General features: G+C 38.0%; 1 protein-coding gene across 18 annotated transcripts in view; it reads left to right on the top strand.

The window, feature by feature from the left end:
* Positions 1–23,903, top strand: part of TRIL (TLR4 interactor with leucine rich repeats) — a 136,587-nt gene that overhangs the window by 30,982 nt on the left and 81,702 nt on the right. Inside the window, exon 3 of one of the 18 annotated variants that reach the window (XM_059933690.1) lies at positions 1,749–1,838. The exons of 16 other annotated variants lie outside the window; for them this stretch is intronic. The gene's annotated coding sequence lies outside the window, so the exon portion shown is untranslated. Of the gene's footprint in view, positions 1–1,748; positions 1,839–6,297; positions 8,825–23,903 lie in introns of those variants that run through there. One more of the 18 variants, XM_059933696.1, reaches the window with a different exon arrangement.

Genomic DNA, 23,903 nt, shown 5'->3' on the forward strand with positions numbered 1-23,903 from the left:
TCCTGAAATTGCTTTTAAGAATGAAGCCAAGGAGGGGACTGGGGAAGTGGGCGGGTGCAAAGAACACTGTAGCTTCTGCCTCAGCCTCGTTGTGATACGTGGACGCCTTCGTCCAGCCGCGCCCGTTCCTCCCCGAGCCCCACCCGGCCTTCCTGCGACCCCACTCCTGCGCATCCCAGCAGCCCATGACCCCTTGCTCCTTCCCGCCGGCGTTCTGGGCCTGTTCTTTGCGGAGAGAATTCAAAGCTGCTTCCATTTTAAATAAAAAGAGCATCCTGTAGCTAGAAATATCCGACGAGAAGCGTTTTATGAATGCCCTGAAGAGAGTTGCTACGTGAAAAGAAATGATTCAGCTGAAAAAATATAGATAATTTGTTGTTTGTTTATTTTAAGCTGGACCTCAGAAACTTCCCCAGGATGTCTTTCCTCCCCGGGGGAGAGCGCTGCTTTGCAAGGGCCCCTGTATCCTCCTCACCCACCTCCAGATCATTTAGTTAACCCCGTGGGTCAGGAGCAGCCCAACAAATGCATGTATTTGTCATCTTAAGAGCTTTGGCAAGCCGACTTGAATTTCAGGTAACTAGAGACCATTCTAATGGCTTTCTTCTGTCAGTAGGTGACATTGGGTAATTAGTAATCCTATAAAGCTTTTGAGGGTAGCTTTATTTAAAAAAAAAAAAAAGATGAAAACCAAGAGAATGGAGACAAAGCTACTCTACAGAGTTAAACCTCGTCTTCAAGGAGGATTTTTTTTTTTTTTTGTAAAGCTATTTTTAATTTTGTTTATTATTTATTTATTTATTTTTGGCTGTGTTGGTTCTTCGTTTCTGTGCGAGGGCTTTCTCTAGTTGTGGCAAGAGGGGGCCACTCTTCATCGCGGTGCGCGGGCCTCTCACTATCGCGGCCTCTCTTGTTGCGGAGCACGGGCTCCAGACGCGCAGGCTCAGTAATTGTGGCTCACGGGCCCAGTTGCTCCGCGGCATGTGGGATCTTCCCAGACCAGGGCTCGAACCCATGTCCCCTGCATTGGCAGGCAGATTCTCAACCACTGCGCCACCAGGGAAGCCCCAACGAGGATATTTTTTTAAAGTAACTTTACATCTACATGTCGGCTTCAATTATATATTTACCTGTCTCAAAATATAATGCTCAAACATCAACCCACCCAAGCTTGGATGGTGAATTCATGACAGATATTTACTTTTTTTGCAAAGGGTGTTTTCTATTTCCATAAAATAAAATTTTATTCAAGACTATGGGAGCTAGACTTTCTCTTAACAATTAGGTAAAACAAATGACCCAGAAGTTTAATTGTAGACTAGAGCTATTAATGTAGTTCTGAGTTTAGGCCATACAAACAAAGAACAACAAATAACAAAGAGCCTGAAAGGTCAGACATTATGAACAGGAAATTTGCAGAAGCCTTGGGGATGGGCAGCAGCTGGGTTTCCTTAAGATTTATAGGCTTAATAGAATAAACATGCACTTGTTTATTTCTACTTTATATGAACATACACCAGATGAAGACACTCCACTACTTCCTTTAAATGCCCCACATTTGAAAAAAAATCTCTCCTCTTTTCTTGTCTCTTAATGTGAATGACTTGATTAAGCAGCAGCTTGTGTCTTAAGACCATAAAACAAGCGTAGATGTTTTACTTAAAAAATGGAAAGAATAAGCATTTCCTATGTGTTTGTTTATATTTCTGAAGCTTGTTTAACCTTTTTTCCCTTGTCATTTTACTTAGTATGACTCTGACACCCCAAGTTGACATGAGCCTGAGCCCCAATACTCTGGAGATAGATACTACCTGAAAGAAAAGATGACATCTATGGAGGTATAAAAGAAGGGTTATCATCAATGAACTTGTCAGTATGATCAGCATAGATGGTGAACCCAGGTAGCTTGGGCCAATGAAGTTGGTATAGCAGTTACATTACCCATCCTCAGATCCAAGGATCTAAATGACAGTTAAAGCTCTGTAAACACAGCACCCAAGATGACTGGGGGCAGCTACTGTGTGACAAAGGAGACAGAGCTGCTGCAAACTTCTAGAACAAGTGGCTGAGTTGTTTAAGGAATTTCAAGACCCTCCAACTGGATGAGGGCCAAGTAATATATGATTGATCATCAGTGGTTAATATAATCATGTAATTCTTGTTAACAAAATGTCCAAAAAAATCACAGGAATAAAGTCTAGATCTTGTCTCTAGCCATACGGAGGCCCTGATAAAGTGAGCCTTTTGGCTTATTATTGGATAGTCTATTGAAGCTGTCCTAAGTGTGCTAGAATTATCAGAAGAGCAGAGATCCAGTTCATTTAGAAGGTTGCTTTTTAAAAAAAAAAAATGCTCTTAACAGTGCTGACTCTCCCTCCATGGATCAAACCGATTTCCAACTACATATAATCCTGTCCATTTCCTTCTTCTCTCCATTCCTTTTTTCTTTCCTTCCCTCTCCTTTTCCAGGACAGCTGTGTTTCAGGCACTCTGTTGAGCCATGACAGCCTGAAGATTTGTGAGAAATTGTTTCAGCCTCTTAGGAGATGAGAGGCAAAATGTTTAACAAAGGCACAGGCAGGGACAGATCCTGACTTTGTGAAGCCTGAAGCTTATACAATTTGGGGAACTCTCTCTCTTTTTTTTTTTTTAATTAATTAATTTATTTATTTTTGGCTGTGTTGGGTCTTCGTTTCTGTGCAAGGGCTTTCTCTAGTTGCGGCAAACGGGGGCCACTCTTCATCGCGGTGCGCGGGCCTCTCACTATCGCGGCCTCTCTCGTTGAGGAGCACAGGCTCCAGACACGCAGGCTCAGTAGTTGTGGCTTACGGGCCTAGTTGCTCCGCGGCATGTGGGATCTTCCCAGACCAGGGCTTGAACCCGTGTCCCCTGCATTGGCAGGCAGATTCTCAACCACTGCGCGCCACCAGGGAAGCCCGGGAACTCTCTCTTTAAAAAAAACAACAAAAAAGCTATACAATGACAAGTACAAAATTAGGCATGATAGAGAATATTTACTGAGAATGAAAAAATAAATCACAACAAATTACTAGAAACTTGGAGGCTTCGGTCATTTCTCTTGAAGACCTCTTTAGGCAGTGTACCAAAGATGCTTAATTAGAAATGCTTTCTGATTGCAACCTGGCTTCCTCTGCTGCCCTGGAGTCCTCAGTGACTCCTAGAACTCACAGTGGCCTGAGCTAAAGAAGGCAGGAGGCTTCAGCTTCATTCACTTCTTCAAATTTCACATCTAGTCTCAGGAGCCATCACTCAGAGTGGTCAGCAGCTGAAAGCAGCCTGTGGCCATGCAGGAAGGTCCTGAAGAGCATCAGAGGGTGCGTCCCGGAAACATGCTGAGAGGCAGTGTAGTTCATGGTCAAGAATATCGGTCTGGGTGTGCCCGGCAAGATGGGTTCCAAGTCCTGTTTGTGCACTTCACTCCTTGGAACCTCTTTTTTCGTGTCTATAAAACAAGGGTGATTAAAAGAGATGAAGTATATAAAGCACACAACCAAGTGCCTGGCATGGAGCAAACAGCCTTTGCCTGATGGAGGGATTTATTTGAAAGTTTGATATGGAAAGTTATTTGTGTGTCTCTTTGCATTTGTCTCACTCCCCTCTTTGCATTTGTCTCCCTTCCCTGTTGACTACAGGAGACATTGAATATCAGTGAAAAACCCATTCCCTAGTTAATGTTCTCCGGCGTGCCTTTTATACTGTCTGTCGGATCCAATCCATCATGTATGTAATCAGATTATACATTGCCTTCTCTATGAATAAGAAATGAGGGGATGGTATTTTGTTTCCTGCAGTCCCCTATCATGAGACTAGATACAGGATGCAGATTTCTGCTCCATGGCTAAAGGGAGGGTGCAGATAATAAATCATTTCACATTTCTGGGATGGAAGACAGGCTCCTTGGGGATTCTGTGGTTGTGGAAGCTGTGGTCTTCTTCATGATAGGCACTGTGGATGTAGCCTGTGCTGGCCGATGGGGAATGGATGGAGACTTTAGGATACAACCAGTTCCGCCTGGGTGGGGTGTGGGGAGCACTTGAGAGCCAGAGTGCCCAAGTGGCTTAGGTGAAGCACCAGTGGAATTTATACTCCCTCCCAGACATCAGTAAGGTGTTAGGACCCCAAATGCTCCTCAGCGCTGCAGAAGGTTTTGCAATTTTTGAATGCCAGGAGCTATCACTTAACTTCTTAATGTTTCAGTTTCCTTAGCTGTAAAATGGGGACAAAAGCTCCCTTGCCTGCTTCACTGGAAGAACAAAATATAACAATGCAAGTGGAAATTCCTTGTACATCTAGAGAGAGCTATAAAATATTGCTATTAAAAGCAATAGTATAAGTTAGCATCGTGGCGCCGTTATGCGTAATTTCTTAACTCACTTTTCAACAATGAGATTTCCTCATACTCCTTACATTTGCACTTTGGTGCTGCTTTATTGTTTAGATAGGGTATAGAAATTAATTGAAAACATTAAACTCTACTGGATTCTTTCCTCCTAATTGGGGTAATACTATGAAGGCAATTCATTCGCATATAGTCATGGTCTTCTGTTTTCACCAGGGTTGTTTCTAGCATTTCTCAAGTCAGTGAAATAGCGCCACCGCGTGGTCTCATGGCTTACTGTCTTCACTATTCATTTAAACCTTTGAATTTTTAATTATAAATATTGGCAGATAAGTATCAAAAGTCTATTATCTGTTTAAATTAAAACACATTTGCCTATATTTACATGTAAAATATATGGACGTAATGGAAAATTTTCAAAATTCAGTGGAACCCTCCTTCAGCTGCATTTGTGAACCACTTGTTAGTAAAAGGAAGTTTCCATTTGTCCTTGGCATGAAAGTGATTGAATAATGTTTGTGAGTGATAACAAGCTTAATCTTGGCCACAATTCTGCCTTTGTGATGATGGTAACTAAGAAAATGCACTTTTAAAAGCGTATCTCCCCCAATATGCTGAAGAAAAAGTACATATGATGTGTATATTCCACAAAATATATTTTATTGGGGGGAGTACATAAGATAATACATCTTTAACAAGAAATAAGAATCAAAACAAAGTTTTAAAGTGTACTTAGCTAGACTCCCTCATCTATACGTGAATTAATCAAACAGTTCAAGGCAGAAGCACTTTTGGAAATGACGCAATAACCCTGCATTTGACCGATATTAAATGGAAGAGCATGACAAGGATATATTTGTTAGGGAGACTATCACAGCAAGGGATGATTCTCTGTTTTTTACCATGGGATAAGAGAGAAAATAATAACTAAATGTTTATTTAGCAATGCACTGTGTAAAGCACTTTACCTGCATTGTTGCATTCAGTAATTGGGGAGGGGGAGGTCAATCATGTCCCTTTAAAATATTATAAGGGAATTAAAAAAAACAAAACAAAAAACTAGCCAATGTGAGCAGAAGCACACATGCAAGCTAGGGGCTTAAACATCGGCCTGGCAGTGCTAGGGGCTCAATAGCTTTGAATGCTCTGGGTGGTTGTTGCCCTCTGGTGGCCATTTTGAGAATTTACTAATTTAACACAAATTTAAGGCAGCAATGAACTCTAGCACCCAGGAAGCCTGTTGGTGAGTGCCAAGTCCTGTCCAGGGAACCTGAAGCCACTGACATGTGACCAGTGAAGTACGACCATGTTTGATGTCATTAAATTCCTGCTGTAGGTGAAAGAGATCATCAGCAAGTGAATTCAGCTCCACCGATGTGTTAGGATTCAATGGGGAATGCCTACAATGACCATGGGCTGACATGGCCACTGTCTGTTTTCCCATTTTAGCTGTTAAATCAAATGAGAGCAAACATTGAAAACGTTAAATAGATCACCCAAAAGATAAACAAACTGTGGTATATTAATTTGATCCAGTTACAATGGAAAGCTTCTTTTTGTAATGTATCAATAACATCACAAATCTGTGCATTTTTGTGTGTGGACACATAGGAAATTCAAGAATGACAGGCGTGAAATGGTCAATAATCCTAACCTCTGGAGATGAAGATGAGGGCAAGAGAATGAAGACTTTTACTTGATCATTCATTCATGTATTAACACAAATTTGTGTATCTTTCATAATAAAACAATCCTAAATAAAATATACAGATAAAAAAATGAAGAACCAAACATATGCCCATCTGAAACATAACACGCCCTGAAAATATGATAAACAGATTAGGGAAATATTTTATTTTATTATTTAAAACTTTAAAATATATATTAGTTTTGGTAGAATTTGTATTAATTCCCTGGTATTTTCCTTGCTTCTTAAGGTGAAATGGAGGAGCTTATTTGACCACAGATCTAAAATAGTTTCATTACCTGCTGAAGAGTGTGACCCAGCAAGGCAAGAAATGTGGATTCCTTCTCCCAAGTTCCAGTTTCGCCATTTCCGTATTTGTTGATCTTGTTTAAAAATGTCCTTTTTAAGGCAAATAATATTTTATAGAGCACAATTACGAAAAGTCACCCTGGTGTCATTTATTTTTACCAGAACTTCGTGTCAAAATATTTAAGATGGTTTTTGAAATCTAGATAGAATACAAAATAACATAAAATAAAAATAGGCACAAGGCATAAGGAAAAAGGAGAAAAGGAAAGGGACATAAAACAGAGCCAGACTGGACAGCCCACAAAGCTCACTAAGGAAAATGAAGTTCTGTGAAACTTTTGGCGAATCATAGGTTTAGTTTGGAGTTTGCTAGCAATTGAAACAAAGAAGAAACATGGTAAGTTCCAGGAGTCCCAGGTCCTTAAGACATGAACTAATCAGTAGTGAAGGAGAAACAACAGCTTCTGGGCTATTAAGACAAGAAAAAATTGTCCCTGCTTGACTGGCTTCTAGATCAACTTAAGATGTTATTCATCCCTTGCAGAGGAAGACAGGGTACAAGTGCTGAAACACTCCTTTATCCTGGGCTTGAGGCACGGCAGCTACTGTTAGTTAATCCTCCAGAAGTTTTCATCATCTGTTTTTAGTTGTCTTCATTTTCTGTCTGCCCAGATCTGGACCCCAACCTCCCCCTCTGCTTCCAGGGCTCTGACATCTACTCCATTTCTTTTGGGTCAGACTGTGCTCAATGGAATGGCTCTGTAAGACTCTTGCATGTTCCTACTCTAGTGATCCGTAATACAATGGTGCCCCCTCCCCACTTAGGGCATGTGCATTTATATTTTGTTCTCTTAAAGTGGCAGCTGGGCAGATGGGTGTCATTATTCATTTTTTATAACAATTGTTTCGTTTCACTCGGTTAGCATCTCCTCTGACTTTTCACAGTATTTACAAATTCTCCTTTGGCCACGCAGATCACAAGTGAACCCCGGGTGATTAAATGTGTCAACTTTATTTAATGCGTGCTAGTGCTATCTTCCACATATTTTATTCTAGACTTGTTTATTTTCTTACAGCCGTCGCCCACTGATATTCAGGGTAGGGTCTACTACGACCCCATCATCTTTTAAATCAATCTTGAAACAAGTCCATTCATTCCCACCAGCTGTCATCCCCCTACTGCCTCCCCCACTTTAAGGGTTCATATAGCATCCAAGTTCACACATAAAAACACATGGTGCAATGACAGACTCTGATGTCCTAACCCAGGGCAATAAATGGACTATTCATCTCACCAACATCTTGGCCTCCGAAGGAGTCTTGAAAGGAAAATAAACAAAGTTGTGAGTTGATGTAGGTGGAACCCTCCACATTTCCTTTCCCAGACAGCACTAGAAAATTAGGCCAAATGCCCAAAGTGTAGGCACTGACATTTTTTTTTGCTTCTAGAGTTTTCCTGTACATAAGACAGGAAAGTGGTACTGGGTCCATCAAGTTTCACACACCAGGTAATGGATGGGCCAGTTCAAAGACCAGAGATTCTCTTGAAGATCAGCATTCCCACTAGTTATTTTTGGTCATGAGTGCACAATCAAGGTCTAAAAGCAACAAACTTTACAAAGTGTGCACACATGGACCAAGATCAGTGATGGCCTTGGGGAGGAATCAATGCTACCAGTTTCCCTAAAACTTTCTTGTCCCACTCTGGCCCACCTGATACAGCCTCATCTCTGCTGTGTCACCTCCTGTCCCAGATGTACAGTGCACAGTGAGAACAAATTGCCACCCCTCCTCTAGAGAGGGTCCATATACATTGGACCTGACATCAAGTAGCTGGTTGGTCCTCACGAGGAACAGAAAGTATTAGGTTACAGGTTTTCTGACCAAGGGGGTGACATTCGTGCAATTAGCCTTAGTGAGAGGAAGTTCAAGTTGAAGACCCTGCCTCTGCCATCATTAATTATTGTGTACATGTTTATAAATGGGAATCTACGTGGTATACCTAACAATATTGTTTTGGTAAATTTCTTTTTCAAAGATTTTACTTAATATGATTTGATTCTAGTTCATCTGATGCATAGAGGTTTGCAACTGATTACCTTGATGGTGGATTGATCTGGTCGATAGAAAATGACATTCTTTGATTCATGTAATACTGCATGCCATGAAATGGCCTTTTCTGATATTATGATTGCAACTTCTGCTTACTTTTAGTTTGTATTTGCTTGAAAAACCTGCCTATAATTTGCATTTAACACTTAAAAAATTTATGTTGAAGTATAACGTATATACAGAAATGAGGATGTGTAACTTGATGAATTTGCCACGGTGAACTGCCTGGTGTAACCAGTTCCCAGATCAAGAAATGGAATATCACCAGCGTCCCAAAAGTTTCCGTCAAGCTCCCTCCCTGTCACAACCCCATGCCAAAGATAAACATTAATCTGACTCCTAACAGCAAAAATTAGGTCCACCTGTTTTTGTACCTTTTATAAATGAAATCATACAGTTGTACTGTTTTGTGTTTGACTTCTCTCATTCATCATCATGCTTCTGATAGCCATTCACTTGTTGGCATGGAGAAAGAGCACAATCATTGTCATTGCTGAGTAGAATCCATTCTATGACTATACCACCATTTACCTACTTAACAGTAATGTACATCTGGGTTGTTTCCAGTTTTGGGCAATTGCATCGTTCTGCTCTGAACATTCTTGTACCCATCTTTGGTGTGCACGCACATGCGTTTCACTTTGCTATAAAACAGGATGGGCCTGCTGGGTGATTGGATATGCTGGTGTTCTGACTGAGTGGACAGTGCCAAACCATTTTCTAAAGTAGCTGTGCCAACTTCACTCCCAGTAGTAGTGGATCAGGGCTTTGGTTGCTCTGCATCACTTGGTATTGTCAGGCTTTTTACTTTCAGTCATTCTAGTGGGTATGCCGTGGTATCTCATTATGGTTTCCACTTGAATTTCCCTGATGTCTGATATTAAACACCTTTTTCTATGCTTATTTGCCAGTTGAATATTCTCTATGTGAATTGCCTGTTTGAGACTTTTGCCCATTTTTCTATTGGGTCGTCTTTTTAATTTGTATAAATTCTTTATATATTCTCCATATGTCTTTTGTAAATATACAGATTGCAAATATCTTCTCCCACTCTGTGATTTGCCTTTTCACTCTCATAATGGTGTCTTCTAATGAGCAGACATTCTTAATTTTAATGATATACACTTATTTGTCCCTTTGTGGTTAGTACTTTTTTGTAACATGTTTAAGAAACCTTTACCTACCCCCAGGTCATGAAGATATTTTCCAAAGTTTTTTTTTTTTTTTCATAGTACTTAATTTTTTTTATCTTTCACACATTTATCAGTTATCTGAAATTATTTTGGTATATGGTGTGAGGTAATGAATGAGGTTTTTCCCCCATATGGTTATCCAGTTAACCCAGCACCATTGATTTAAAAGTCTGTGCTTCCCCCACTGCACTGTAGTGTCATATTGTCATGAATGAAGCAACTATATAAGTGTGTTTCTGGATTCTCTGTTCTGTTCCCTGGTCTATTTGTTTATCCTTCTGCTAGTAGCACACTCTCTTAATTGCCTATAATTTAACTTTTTAGTGTCTTTTTGGTTTAGGCATATCCCCTATTAGCAGCATATAACTGGATTTAGGTTTTCTAAACCCATCTTTTAAAAAGAGGTTTTACTAAGCCATGTATAGTTATTGTTATAGTTGATATGTTTGACCTAGTTTCATGTCTCTGTTTTTATTTATTTCACGTTTACCTTCTTTTCATTGTTTTATCCTATTTCTAAAACACCCCAAAGCTAAATAATTATAACTATTAAAATCAGTAAGTTCATAAGTATTAACTTCTTTTCAGTCATATCTTTGGTATCAAGTCTGTTGCAGCTTTCCTTGAGCTTTTCTGCACTTTGTAGGTTGGAATCACTGTGCTTTATAGGTTGAGTCTTGCTTGTGCCTCCATAACTATCACTTCCCTTCATCAGTTTGTCCTTTCTCCTGATCCTTCAAGGGATTTTTTCATCTCAGTGATTTGTTGTCCTAAAGCAACATTTCTACTCTTGACCATTTTACTGTTAACTTTATTTTTGCTATCATAATTATAGTTTTTGACTGTTTTGGTTAGTCTCTCAGTCTGAGCCAGGAATCAGACCACGAGGGAGGAAATAAAGCTTATTCCTACCTTTTTTTCATCTGGCAGGTTGGTTCCGTGTTGCTAGCAAACTCTCTGGGCTTAAAGGGCTGATGTTTTCAGTCCAGCTTCATGCCCTTCATAAGTTAATGGAAAACCTTCCCTGGTTATGGCTGTGAGATTTCATATTATCTGTTAAGTAGGATAGATACTAATAAAGCATTGAGAGAGATTTCCTCACCAGAACCTCTCCCTCCAATACTGTACATACTACATCTTTCTAAGGTGCTTCCTCACAAATATATTTTTAAATAGTAACAAAAACTGTAAATTTAGAGGTTTCATGTTTTGGCCATCTTTCAACTTTGGATTCTCATTAATTCCTTATAAATTATTCAGTGTCATTCACTCACTCTTGTAATAGCCTCCTTTATGAGCCAGAGTCTTGAATCTTCCACTAGATGCATGTTCTCGTTTAAGTCACTCACTCACTTACTGATGGGTCTTGGATTCCTCAATTCAGACAATGAGATGATTGAATTAAACTGATCTCTAAGATGCCTTACAACTAGAAATCTCATGCTTATGTGAAATGTCATACAGTCATTATTTTTTAAACTACACTAAAATGTCACAAAACAAAACCAGCTTGCAGAAATCACAGTTCTTGGAATTAATGACCTTTCCTTCCTAACAACTTCTTTTAGCTGACTTTTGCTCAGAAACACCTGGTATTGTGGCAGTGAAGTGCTTGTTCATACCCAAAATATACCTGCTCTGCATCTTTTCATTGGTTAGGATGATAGAGTTAATGCATCGGCTCTAGATACACTTATTTATAAGATTTTTGAAATTGCCACCTCACAAGGCCTCTGTGGAAACTGTGTGGTTAACATATTAAGCCATACTTTGGGGACAAGTAAGATCCTGCAGTGGGGGTTAAGAGGAATCGTTTAAATTCTCTGAAAATATAAAGGATATTAAGAAGACATCAGTGATTCTAGAAAACATGAAGTTATAACCTATAACCTTTTTCATATACACAAATTTCATATTGTTTTTCCTACTATTCTACCCGAGAAAGGAGACATTTCTATGTAGTGTTTTTGTTTACTTATTTAAACCAAAAGCATTCCCTTTTGTAGAATACCATCATAAGCATAATCAATGAGTCATCACGCAAAGCCAGAATATCCATATACAAATAAAATAAGCCCCAAGCCTGAGTATTTTATCTGCATACCGCTGAGCCCAGGCACTTTGCGACAGAGGCATAATTGGTTTTACTCTTTCTATTTGGCTGTCTGGAGCTGAATGTGTGGAACTTGTGTATGGGTACACGTGCAAGATGGCACTGGGATGGTAGCATTTTTCTTTCACTGTTTAAATAACTCCCTAAAAAATAAGTAATTTTTTTAAATGTTCAAATAAGTTTTGGTAAAGACTTTAAAGTGTCGCCTCCAAAAAGATTTCTGGAGTTCACCATGAGAATGATTTTAACATCAAAGACATTGTTTCCAGCCTGTAAAACACCATTTTTACCCACAATGAAGCAAAGTTTAATCCTCAGGAAAGCAGGGTTAGCACAGACCTGTGGTATTTTAGTACCAGAGATTCTTGGAAATGACCTGGAAAATTTATAAAAAGGTTCCACCGTGAATTCAGAGAAAGGTGAAATGAAATGTGTCCAACACTCTGGCCAGGCTGCAGTCGCCTTGCATCCTAAATGAGAGGCAGGTGTGGCTCTGGAGCCAGGTGAGACAGTGATCATAAAACACACCCGTATCTGCTCAAAAGTTGCAGGGTGCATGACCATTTACATCAAAGGTCTGCAGTGATCCTCGACTATGCAGATGTGCACAGGTCAGAATATTTTTAAAACAAAAGAAGTTGGCGAGGCAACCTTTCAAACAAGAAGCCTCTGTTCTGAGGTTCTTTTTAAAAGCAAATCAAAATTTAAGGCAATATAAAAATACCGAAAAAGGTAGCATCAAAGGAAAAGTAGTACAACACATATTTTAAAATCTGTCAGCAAGAGCTGTCCCTTTCTAAACAATATGTTGTCAAGTGTTCGCATTAGGGGGAGTTTTAGAGATTAACTAGTCCACCTCTGTGTCGCATTCATTTAGGCTACAAATATTTATATCTTCGGCCTTACTCTGCACCAAGCAGAAGAGAAAACTGAGGCCTGGAGGTGTTAAGTGGTTTTTACCAACATCACACAGAATCTAATCGTTATCAGTGTAGGTTACAAATTACCCCCCAATTGAGCAGCCTAAAACAGCTTATTATCTTGCAGTTTCTGTGCATCCAGAATCTGGCACTGTTTAGCTGGGCCCTTTGCTTCAGGGACTCCTCACAAGGCTGCAGTCAAGGTATCAGCCAGAGCTGGGGTCTCATGTGAAAACTTGCATGGGGAAGAGCCCCGTTACCAAGCTCATTTATGTAGTTTTGGCAGAATCCAGATCCTTGAGGCTATTGGGCTGAGGACTTCAGTTTCTGTTTGTTGGCTGGAAGCTTCCCCTAATCTTTTGCCACAGGAGCCTCTTAAAGGTGCAGTTTTCTTCATCAAAATGAGCAAAACAGTATGTGTGCTAACAGAAGGCAAGTCTTATCTTTTGACCCTCCCTCCACCACAACCTTTCTCATATTCGATTGATTAGAAGTAAATCACTTGGTCCAGCCAAGGAGAGGGGATTTTATGAGAATGCTCAAGCGATGGGGATTATATAGGGCATAATTCCAGGACGTGGGGATCATTACGGACTATCTTAGATGTTTACCTACTCCACAGAGTAAATGGTAAGACAAAGTATACTACGATGTGTTTCCACCCTACAGACAACATACTTTAGGCAAATAACAGAGAAGAATCGTTTTCTCTCTTTCTGAGCCGTGTAGAGTGGTATCTGCAGAGAAATTCAGTTGATTTCCAAGAATTTTTTTTTTTTAATATCCTATCAATTACGTAGCTTTTGAGGAGGTGGTCAAAAAATGTTTTCAGCATAGCAGTCATAATCCAAGGGGCCCTGTTCCTCATTCCCCACTTTAATCCATTTATATTAGGGTGACTATATAATTTTATCATCTGAACTAGGACAGTTTTGATAGTGAAAGGGGAGGGTATGACATTAGAAACTACAGGAATGAACCAGGACCATCCCTGGTAAAACCTGGCCATTGAGCCACCCCTACTTATATCCACAATGGAAGAATAACCTTCCTCCAATTTGGAAGCTCAGAGGAAGGAAAGAAAAACATGGAATCAACCTTGACCATCCATGGGGTTGCAAATCTGCAGCCAGACAACACTTCCATCCTGTATCTGAGTTGGCTTCTTTGGAAATCTTTTCATGAAATCAGGGGCCTCTAGAAGAGATTCTTGATGCTCTTCTGTTACCTCCCCTCATTGTCACTTCTCATTCCTTTCTCTGTTCAATGAACAAACATGAGATGCACCTTGCCTTTTTCATGGTTTTGTGATAGCTCTGTTGTTCTTCAGCCCTTTTATTTCATTTTTAGTACTCTCAAATGAAGTTGATGTAGGATAGATGGCAAATTTCGCTGATGACTGGTGTTTGGATGAACAGGTCATTTCTTTATATAACACTGACAATAGATTTTCAGTGGAAAATGATAGGCCAGTGTTTCATCAAATGCTTTCTTAAAAATGAAAATCTGTAACACCACTGTCTATTAGCTGTCAATTCCTCTTCCTTTTTTAACACTTACACCATATACTTCCACATTAAATTCATAGACTTAAGTTGATTAATTAAAGACAACAAGCATTTGCAAATATTTGTTGACACTCATGGAAATTCTGCCTGAAAAGCAAACATTTCTTTGGTAAAAATCTCTGTCGAAAGGAGTACTTTCATTGAGAAACCAAAAGCTGATAAAACATTTACTTTGTTTGAATTGATGTACTTACCACTTTAAACAGAGTTCTAAACATGGAAATCATTTCTTTATGCTCAGGGCATCAATTAAAAGTGAGGTCAGACAGAGAAAGACAAATATATGATCTCACTTATATATGGAATCTAAAAAAAAAAAAACAAAAACCCGTGCTCATAGATACAGAGAACAGATTGGTTTTGCCAGAGGCAGGGGTAGGGAGTTGGTAAAGGTGGTCAAATGGGCAAACTTCCAGTTATAAGATAAATAAGTCCTGGGGATGTAATGTACAGCATGGTTGGTGACTGTAGTTTTTAAAAAGAAAGGAGGTCTAGGACAATTTCTCCTAAGAAAGAATCCAGGAGTATAATATATGCATGATTGAACTTGTCCTCTGGTGGCTTCATAGAGGACAACACTCTCCTCCATGTCTAAGTTGTCCATCAGGGGTACCGTATTGTTTTCCAGCCACTTAAACAAGAGAACCAGAGCAATGTGCAAGAGGACCAGAGCAATTCCACCTCATCCCAATTTGAGCATCTCTGCACTTTTTCTTGATTATATATATATATATATATATATATATATATATATATATATGTATGTATATATATATAATGATATGATAAAATGTTTCCAACTCTACAAAAAACATACAATCAAACACACATTACAATCCCATTCCCCGGGGCAACCATTATTAATGATTTCTTATGTATCCTTCCAGATTTTTTCTATGTATATGCAAGTATATAAACATTTGCATATATGTTTCTTTTTTCTTTCTTTTTTTTTACACAGACGGGAGAGTATTATCACAATTACAGAAAAAACACACAAAGTTCACACTATACTTTGAAGTTCTTTCCAAGTCAGTATTTATTTGTTGATCTGCCTCATTACATCTAGCAATGCCCCAAGTATTTCACGAATGGATGCACCGTATTTAATGTAGCCAGTCCTAAACATTTAGATTGTTTTCTGTTACTAAAAACTTGCTGTATATCTATTTGTAAACCCTTAGAAGTAGAGTTGCTGGAGCAAAGGATATATACATTTTTTGTTCTGCTAAATATTGCCAAACTGATTAAGTCTATTTCCGTTCAAACTATCTCCAAATATACCGCCAACTCATAGAGAATAAACATGCCATTTCCCTACATCTTTAACTTGTGTGTCACCAAACTAGTTCATCATTGCTTATCTTATGGTGAAAAACATACTTTTTTTTCTGATTTGATTTTCTTTCATTATAATTATGGTCAAGTATCTTTTCAAATATTTGTATTCTACTTATTTTCTGTGAACAGCATGCTTTCAGATTACTTGCCCATTTTTTTTTATCAGATTGTTGGTTTTCCCCACTCTGAAATTTGAAAAGTCCCACTAGCTTTGGGTGGAGTTTTCATATAGATATATTCCAAATTTATATAATATATACCAAATCCTGGATCAAGGGTTCTTAGGAACAATCTAACCACCATAATGTTCTTATATGCGATTTTTATTACCCTTTAGTTGCTATGGCTTTGGGCTTTAAAAAATACACAAGGCCTGTCTTTTACAGAATGGATGTCAATTTTTAATGTCAGCTCTTAAGAAGGCCTCACTCCTATCTTTCCCTTAATGATGTGCTGGCACTCAGCGTCAGCAAAGGGCATTTTTTTTCCATGAAAGCATTTAACTCTCTCTGGTCCTGGTTTTCATTGGCCTTCTCTGGATTGCTGTCAAATACTGTGGTAACAATAAAAGTAATTCAGTGTGTCACTTTGAAGTGTTAAAGTTGAGGGTCACTAGGAGAGGCTGATTTTATTTGGTCAATGTGGAAAGGGTTTTTGAAACCAGGGCACGAAGGTTTGTCTTGATCTAGCTAATGCAACTCTTCAGAGCGGCTATGCAAATAGAATATATTTATCCATTCTTTTGATTTATATATTTTCTTAAAGCTTATGATTTACTTTCTGGTTCCCTAGCTCTCCTAATGTTGCTTTCAGAGAAATGCAAAACCTGTGGGGAGAAAGAACTATATTCCAGGATCTGGCTTTTGAGAGATTTTCAAATGTAACTCCCATTAGTATCACTGGAGGCGGGGCTCCCCCTCCTCCCTTACCCCAGCCAAATGCCTGGAGGGTAATGGATTATCTTCCTCTCTGCAGACTCTATGGAAGATATTCTCAATGGTTTATGCATTCTGGCCGGAAAATACTCCCTGCAGACATGCGGGGAGATTTCTTCCTGTGTTCTCCAGCAGAGGTCCGCTGGGATTGAATCTGGCTCACAAAGTGTAAACCCCATGTACTGTAAAAAGAAGATCAAGGGCAGTGTTGGCACTAAGTAGTTGTTCAAAATTTCCAACTGTTCTAACTTTTCAAAAACAGAGAGTGAGTTCTTGTTGCTTTAGCCTTAGGGAATACTTGAAGAAGGTGTCTTTAAACACCCACTCAAATATGCCCAGATTTTAGGAGGAGGAAAGAAAACTATAATGGGAACAAAGCTGTTGGTTTCACATTTGGATAAGAAAACAGAAAGGCAGGAAAAAAATGCAAAATCTTCCAGAGCAGACTTTTATGTTTGTCTGTTGCAAAAGGCATTTTCAAATTGAAAGCCAAACAGTGGGTAACCAAAAAATTATGTTGTAGCTCCAAAATATTTCCTTGACGTGTAATTGTATTGAGTTAGAGTTTAAGTATCTATAACATCTTTTGTGATGAAGCAAGGGGTAAGCTTACTAAATGAATAATGCGCTTTTGGAAATCAGCAAGAAAATCTTTGAGTGTAATCCAAAGAAACAAAAGAGCTTTCTAAAAAAAATCTTCGGGGTGGAGTTGTTTCTGTATTTCAAATCCTGGATCGGGAATATTCGAAGATTGATGCCATTACCCAGTGCACATTCAACCAGCACGACTTCATCACGCAATGTTTTTCTGGTTGTTCCACGGAGCTTAAAGGACAAAAGGTTAGCAAACACTTAAATTACCAGTCACATTAACTTTTGTTTTGTGATTCTTAAGCTCCAGGGAGGCCTACAATTTTGGACTTGAGTTGGTAAAAGGCAGATTCAGGGAATTATTTATTTTGCTCTTTTTTCCATCTGAGCTTCCACATTAATTGAATGGATTCATTTGGTGCCATTTTCATTCCCTTTAGAATTTTGGTCATGAAAATTAAGAATCATAACTCTAGTATCTCACACAGTCTGTGAGTAATGGCAGGATGCTTTATTGCTCTGACCTTTCCAGTTTTCTAAGTTTTGACTTGCTGAGTTCTTTCCTCCTCTTTTTTTGCAGTTTACTTATTATGATTATTAATGAGGAAGCAGAAAAATGACCATTCAGTCAAACTTTAGGGAATGGGCGTAATAAATAATCTCTGTCTAAGATCTAACATTTGCCCCTAAATATGGTAATTATTAGGTTGCCTGATGATGTGCTGAATTTTACAAGGCTCTTATTAGGGAAAGAAAAAGAACATAATAAATCCACTAATGTGGGTAATGACTGGTACGGAAATTGAAAATGGTTCAAAATTAACCCACTCCTTTTTTTCCATCTTTTAAATGCCCCCTGGGTCCTAATATTATTCATCATATAAGTACACTTGCTTTTCTCTCATTTCAGTTAGCTCTGCATTGCCAAGAAGCTCCAGAATTATTTGCAATTAAGTGCTATCTGGCCTTACCAAAGTACTGCCAACAAATTAAACAGAATCTAAGGAAAAATATAACAAACCTGCATTAGCAGTTTGATTCCAAAACTGGACTATAAGCCCTTTGTGTCTTACTCATTGTTAGTTCCCTGGCACTCTGAAAAACACTGGAACTGAGAGGCACCCAATGAGTGGGAACTCTTAGCATTATCACTGGGTACTCAGTAACAACTGCTAAAGGGTTGAACAGCATAGTTTTCTCTTTGGGCTTTCCTACCTCAATGTGTAAAGATAATCTTATATTAGCTGTAAGACTTTCTATTTGTCTTTTAGAGAAGCCAAAAGACAAAGGTGAATAGAGGGCATGGTGAAGATTTAGGCAGGGAGAGTATAAAGGAATGTTTTCTATTTCATGGTTTAAAGAATATTTGAGGTCTGATCTTCACTCTTTGCAGTGCTATTGTCTAGCTTTCAGGTTGTATGAAACACGGCATTTATAAAATATATTTTTGGAATAAATCCCGTGTCATTCACAAACATAATTATTTGTTGAGGATAAAACTGAAAAAAATAGTGAGATTGAAAACAGATCTTAATGTCATTCCAAATCTCTTCCATGTACCTCTTACTGGTGGTTGAAATATTTTAAATGTTTAATTGAAATCAGGGTGGGGTAGGGGGGAAAAGTCAAACTCAGCTACAATCAAATAGCAGCTCTACAAAAATAAATAAATAAATAAAAAACAACAAAAGAAACAACAACCAACCAGCCAAACAAAACCCTACCAAACCTTTAGTAAGCTATAAGAGAAGGAAGTTACTCAACCTAATAAAGATTATACAAGAGCAAACATCACACTGAACATTGAAACCTGGGAAGTATTCCTATTAAAATTAGAAAAAAGAAAACGATGTCCATTATTACCATAGAATTCAACACTATATTAGAGAGTTAGATAATGTAGTAAGACAAGAAAAAGAAATTAGAAGTATGACTAGAACAAGAGGAAGAAATAAAATTGTCACTATTTGCAGATATAATTGTTATTATGAACTGAATTTTTGTCATTCCCCTCCTCCCCCACTAAATTTGTATGTTGAAGTCCTAATCCTCAGAATGTAATTATATTTGGAGATAAGGTCTTTAGAGAGCTGAGTAAGTTAAAATGAGTTTTTTAGGGTGAGCCCTAATCTAATATGACTGGTGTCCTTATAAGAACAGGAAATTTGGACACATAGAGACACCAAAACATGTGCAGATGAAGGTGTGACCATATGAGAACACAGTGAGAAGGCAGCCATCTGCAAATCAAGGAGAGGGACCTCAAAAAAACCAAACCATTCAAGCATCTTGATCTCAGACTTCTAGCCTCCAGAACTGTGAGAAAATTAATCTCTGTTGTTTAAGCTACCCATTCTGTGGTAGTTGTTATTATGGCAGTCTTAACAAACTAATACAAATATCTACTTAAAAATGCAAGTGAGGACTTCCCTCGTGGCACAGTGGTTAAGAATCTGCCTGCCAATGCAGGGGACATGGGTTCGAGCCCTGGTCCAGGGAGATCCCACATGATGCGCAGCAACTAAGCCCGTGTGCCACAACTACTGAGCCTGCGTTCCACAATTACTGAAGCCCGCGTGCCTAGAGCCTGTGCTCCGCAACAAGAGAAGCCACCGCAGTGAGAAGCCCGCACACTGCAACTAAGAGTAGCCCCCTGCTTGCCACAACTAGAGAAAGCCCACCGCAGCAACAAAGACCCAATGCTGCCAAAAATAAATAAATTTATAAATAAATAAATAAATAAACTCTCTGGTCGTGGAGAGGAAGCATTATTTAAAAAAAAATGCAAGTGAATCAAATAAGGTCAATAAGTGGCCAGATAGTGATCAACATATAAAAATCAACTGTGCTTTTATACACTATTTTATTGGGGAAAAATATATCCAATTCAAAATACCAACTTGAAACATAAAATAAATACCTAAGTACAAATGAAACCAAAAATATGCAAGACTTTAAAAAAGAAAATGATAAAATTTTACTGAAAGACATTAAAAAGACTTAAATAAACAAAAATGTACCATGTTCCTGAATAGGAAAAAATCAGTTGTAAAAATGACAATCTTATCCCCAAATTAATCTAAAAATTCGGTTTAATCCCAATGAAATTTCCATCAAGATGTTTTTATAAGGCTTAGCAGGATGAACTTTATGTGTTGCCCTGTATATATTTTTCTATTTACTTGAATAATTTATAATGGGAATGAATTTTAAAATTACTTAACTTAATAAATTACTAAATTACTTAATAATTTAATAGAATGACACATGCACATACACAAAAGGAAATTTTGAGTTCTGGGTTGAACAAAACAGAATTTATAACTATTTAACACTGTAGGATGTTTTCAAAATTCCACCCTCTAAGAGAGTCCAAAGCAGCCCTAACAATTTCTTTCCTCTCTGCTGTTTGCTTTCACAGGGAATGTGAATTGATGCCCTGATCAACTGGCAGAGTGATGTAAAATTAAGAGGAGGAGCTAGAGAAACACCTCCCAGCTTTGTCTAAAGAGACCATCGTTAGTGGGGGTTAGGGTTAGGTTTAGCTGGGGAGTAGGGCTGCTGATACTTTAGTCTTTTGTGTGACTTAGGCTGATTTTCTAATATTTCTGCCCCTTTTTCTCCATCTGAAAGTATCACACATAATACTGGCCACCGACCTTAAAAGCACTGTGAGAATTAATGAATTCAATCTGTAATGCATTGTGAAATATCAATACCTTTATTTACACATTTTAAGTATTTTTTATATTTTGGGGAAACACTTTCTCCCAGTTTGTCAGTTGTCTTTTGGCTTTTTAAAAATTGTATTTTGTTGTTTTTGTCATGCAAAACCTTTTAATTATTATTAGTCAAGTTTATTTTCTGTCTCTTCTTGTAATACCTCTAGATTTTGAGTCATAGTTAGGAAGCCTTTCCTACATTAACGCTAAAGAAGAATTGACCCATATAAACTTCTAGTACTTTTATAGTTTCATTTCTTTTTCTTTATATCCCCAGACCATTTGGAGTTTATTCTTACGTATAATGTGAGATATGGATTTAATTTTACCTTTTTTCCAAATGGCCACTCAGTTGTCCATCATCATTTATTTAAAAGTCCATCTTTACTCCAGTGGTTTCAAATGCCACCCTTATCATATATTAAATTTTCGTATGTTTTTGAGTTCATTTCTTGACTTTCTATTCTATTCTACTGGCCTTGTGCCAGTACCACACTGTTTTAATTATAGAGACTTTATAGTATGTTTTAGTGTCTGCTAGTTCCCCCTCATAAATATTTATTTTCAATGTTTCCTGGCTATTCCTGCATGTTTGTTTTTCCATATAAACTTTGGTATCAACTTAACTCCATAAAATAGCTTGTTGGTATTTTTATTGGGATTGCACTGCATATGTAAATTAACTTAGGGAAAACTCACATCTTTATAATGTTGAGCTATCCTGTCCGAGAAAAGAAGATGTCTTTCCATTTGTTCAGATCTACTTTTTAGTCTTTCAGGAGTTTACTAAACGTTCCTTGTATATATAAGTTTTACACATTTATTATTAAATTTATTCTTAAGTATTTTAGCTTTTTTGATGCTAAATGAAGTTTCCTCTACCATTATAGCTCTTAACTTTAGATTGCTTGTATATATGAAAGCTATTGATTTTTAATGTCGGTTTTATATCCTGCTACATTACTGAATTGTTTTATTGTTTAAGTTAGTTTCATCATTGATTCCTTGTGGCTTTACTAGTATACTTTTATATCATCTGCAGATAGAGATCATTTTACTTCATTTTACTCCTTATACCTTTGAGTTCTGTTGTCTGATTGCACTGGCTAATAATTCTAGTACAATGTTGAATAGAAGAGACAGTGGTCATCCTTGCCTTGTTCCTTATCTTAGTGAAAATGCCTGTTATATCTTTTATGAAAGATCATGGACACTGAATATGAAAAATTGTTGAGAATCTGGATTGTGTTATCTTCCTGAACCCGGACATTAATTTTCTTCTGGCAAGCATATAGCATATTAAAAAATCACCTTGATCCAGTTGAGGACTGTAGAGTTCTCATTTGCTCTTACTTTTAAGGTGTATCGCTTTCAGGGCTGTCAACTAAAAATCATTGGAGACTCCTTGTTATAGGCTCAGAGCTCTTATTTTGTCTTCCTTGTGCTGTGAAACTGTCAAAATCTCTACCTAATAAGTACTTTGGGTTTAGTTTCACAAATTTCACCTCGCATATATACATCTCAGGAGTCAGCAAATACCTTGAGGGGCAACCAGTACAGAGTATTGGGCTCTCCTCAGTGCACTTTTCCTCTCCCTAGGATCTGAGCATCTCAAGTCCTCTTTTCTTTGGATACTCTCTGATAGCTTCAAACAGTTGATTTTTTTCTTTGTATCTTTTCCAACTTGACAGTTGTTCCCAGCAGGAGGTGTAGTCTGATACCAGGTATGTCATTAAACTGGAAGCAGAAGTCATATTCATATCATGTTTCTTAAAGTGAATGTTATTCTCTGGTGACATTTGAAGACCCTGTCAGGCTAAATTTTGAATACAATTGGGTACTCACATTGGGGATTTATGCATTTTTTTCTACTCAAACTTATTACAGCACCATCATGCAAGAAATACCATTGCCTCAGGTCATTTATATTGGAAATCTTAATAGCTATGTTCAAGTAGATTTTAGTTTCAGCAGATCTATTTGAAGTTATCGTACATTCCCTGAGTTTTAATACTCAGAAATCTTACGTGTTTTAAACTCTCTTCTCTCCTTTACATCTCTTATTTGGTCCGTCTTAAAGACCTATTGATTCTACCTCTTCAATGACTCTTTTCTATCCTTTACTTTCCATTATCAATGATAATGCCCAGATTCAGACCCTATCATTCTTTTCCTGGACTACTGCAGTGGTCACCCATCTGAACTCCCAGCCTCTCATTTCATCCATTTTTCTCCCCTCTAATCTACCTGTTTTCTGATATCAGAGGTGGGCAACCTCATACATAGCTCAGAGTATGAAAATCTCTTCCTCAGAAACCTCTCCACTGCTTCATGAGTGAAGTCTAAATTCATAAGTGTGGCATTCACTATCTGATCTCACACTGTATTATCTTCCACAACTTCTCCCATTCTTATTTCATGCATATGTGATCTAGACATTCTGTCCTTGAACATGCCACACTGTAGCTCACCTACATACTTTGCTCATGTAGTTTTTTCTGATGAAATCATCCCTTTAAAATCTCAAATTTTTGAAATCTTACTCATCCTTAGTAACCCAGCTAAAGTGCTATCACCTCTTTGAAACCTTCCCTGTTCCTCCAAGTCAGAATTGTTTCTTCCTTTGTATTCCCATAGCACTGCCTGTAACAATATTTAGCATTTGCCTTATATAATATTAAGAGTTAACATATAGTCAGCACTTACTATATGCCAGAGAGGGAGTTATGCTCTTGAAAAACGTATCTTGTTTATCCCTCTAAATTCAATGAGAAAAGGACTATTGCTATATCCATGTCATTTGAGGTGCAGAACTAGCTCATAAATTAATAGCTACGATCCCAGTGCCCTCTATAAAGTAGACTCTTGTTAAATCAATTTTGCTGAAACAAGGAAGCTCTTTATTGGATGACCTCTCATTGGCCTGGAAGTCTTATTATTAACAAGAGGTCAATTCCTCCCTTCAGGGAACTAAGTCAAGGAAACATTTATTGACCACTTATCATGTGAGCACTTGTGTATTTCATATAATCTTTTTTTTTAAATTAATTTA

Source organism: Balaenoptera ricei, chromosome 9 (assembly GCF_028023285.1).
Source record: "Balaenoptera ricei isolate mBalRic1 chromosome 9, mBalRic1.hap2, whole genome shotgun sequence".
Classification (NCBI taxonomy): domain Eukaryota; kingdom Metazoa; phylum Chordata; class Mammalia; order Artiodactyla; family Balaenopteridae; genus Balaenoptera; species Balaenoptera ricei.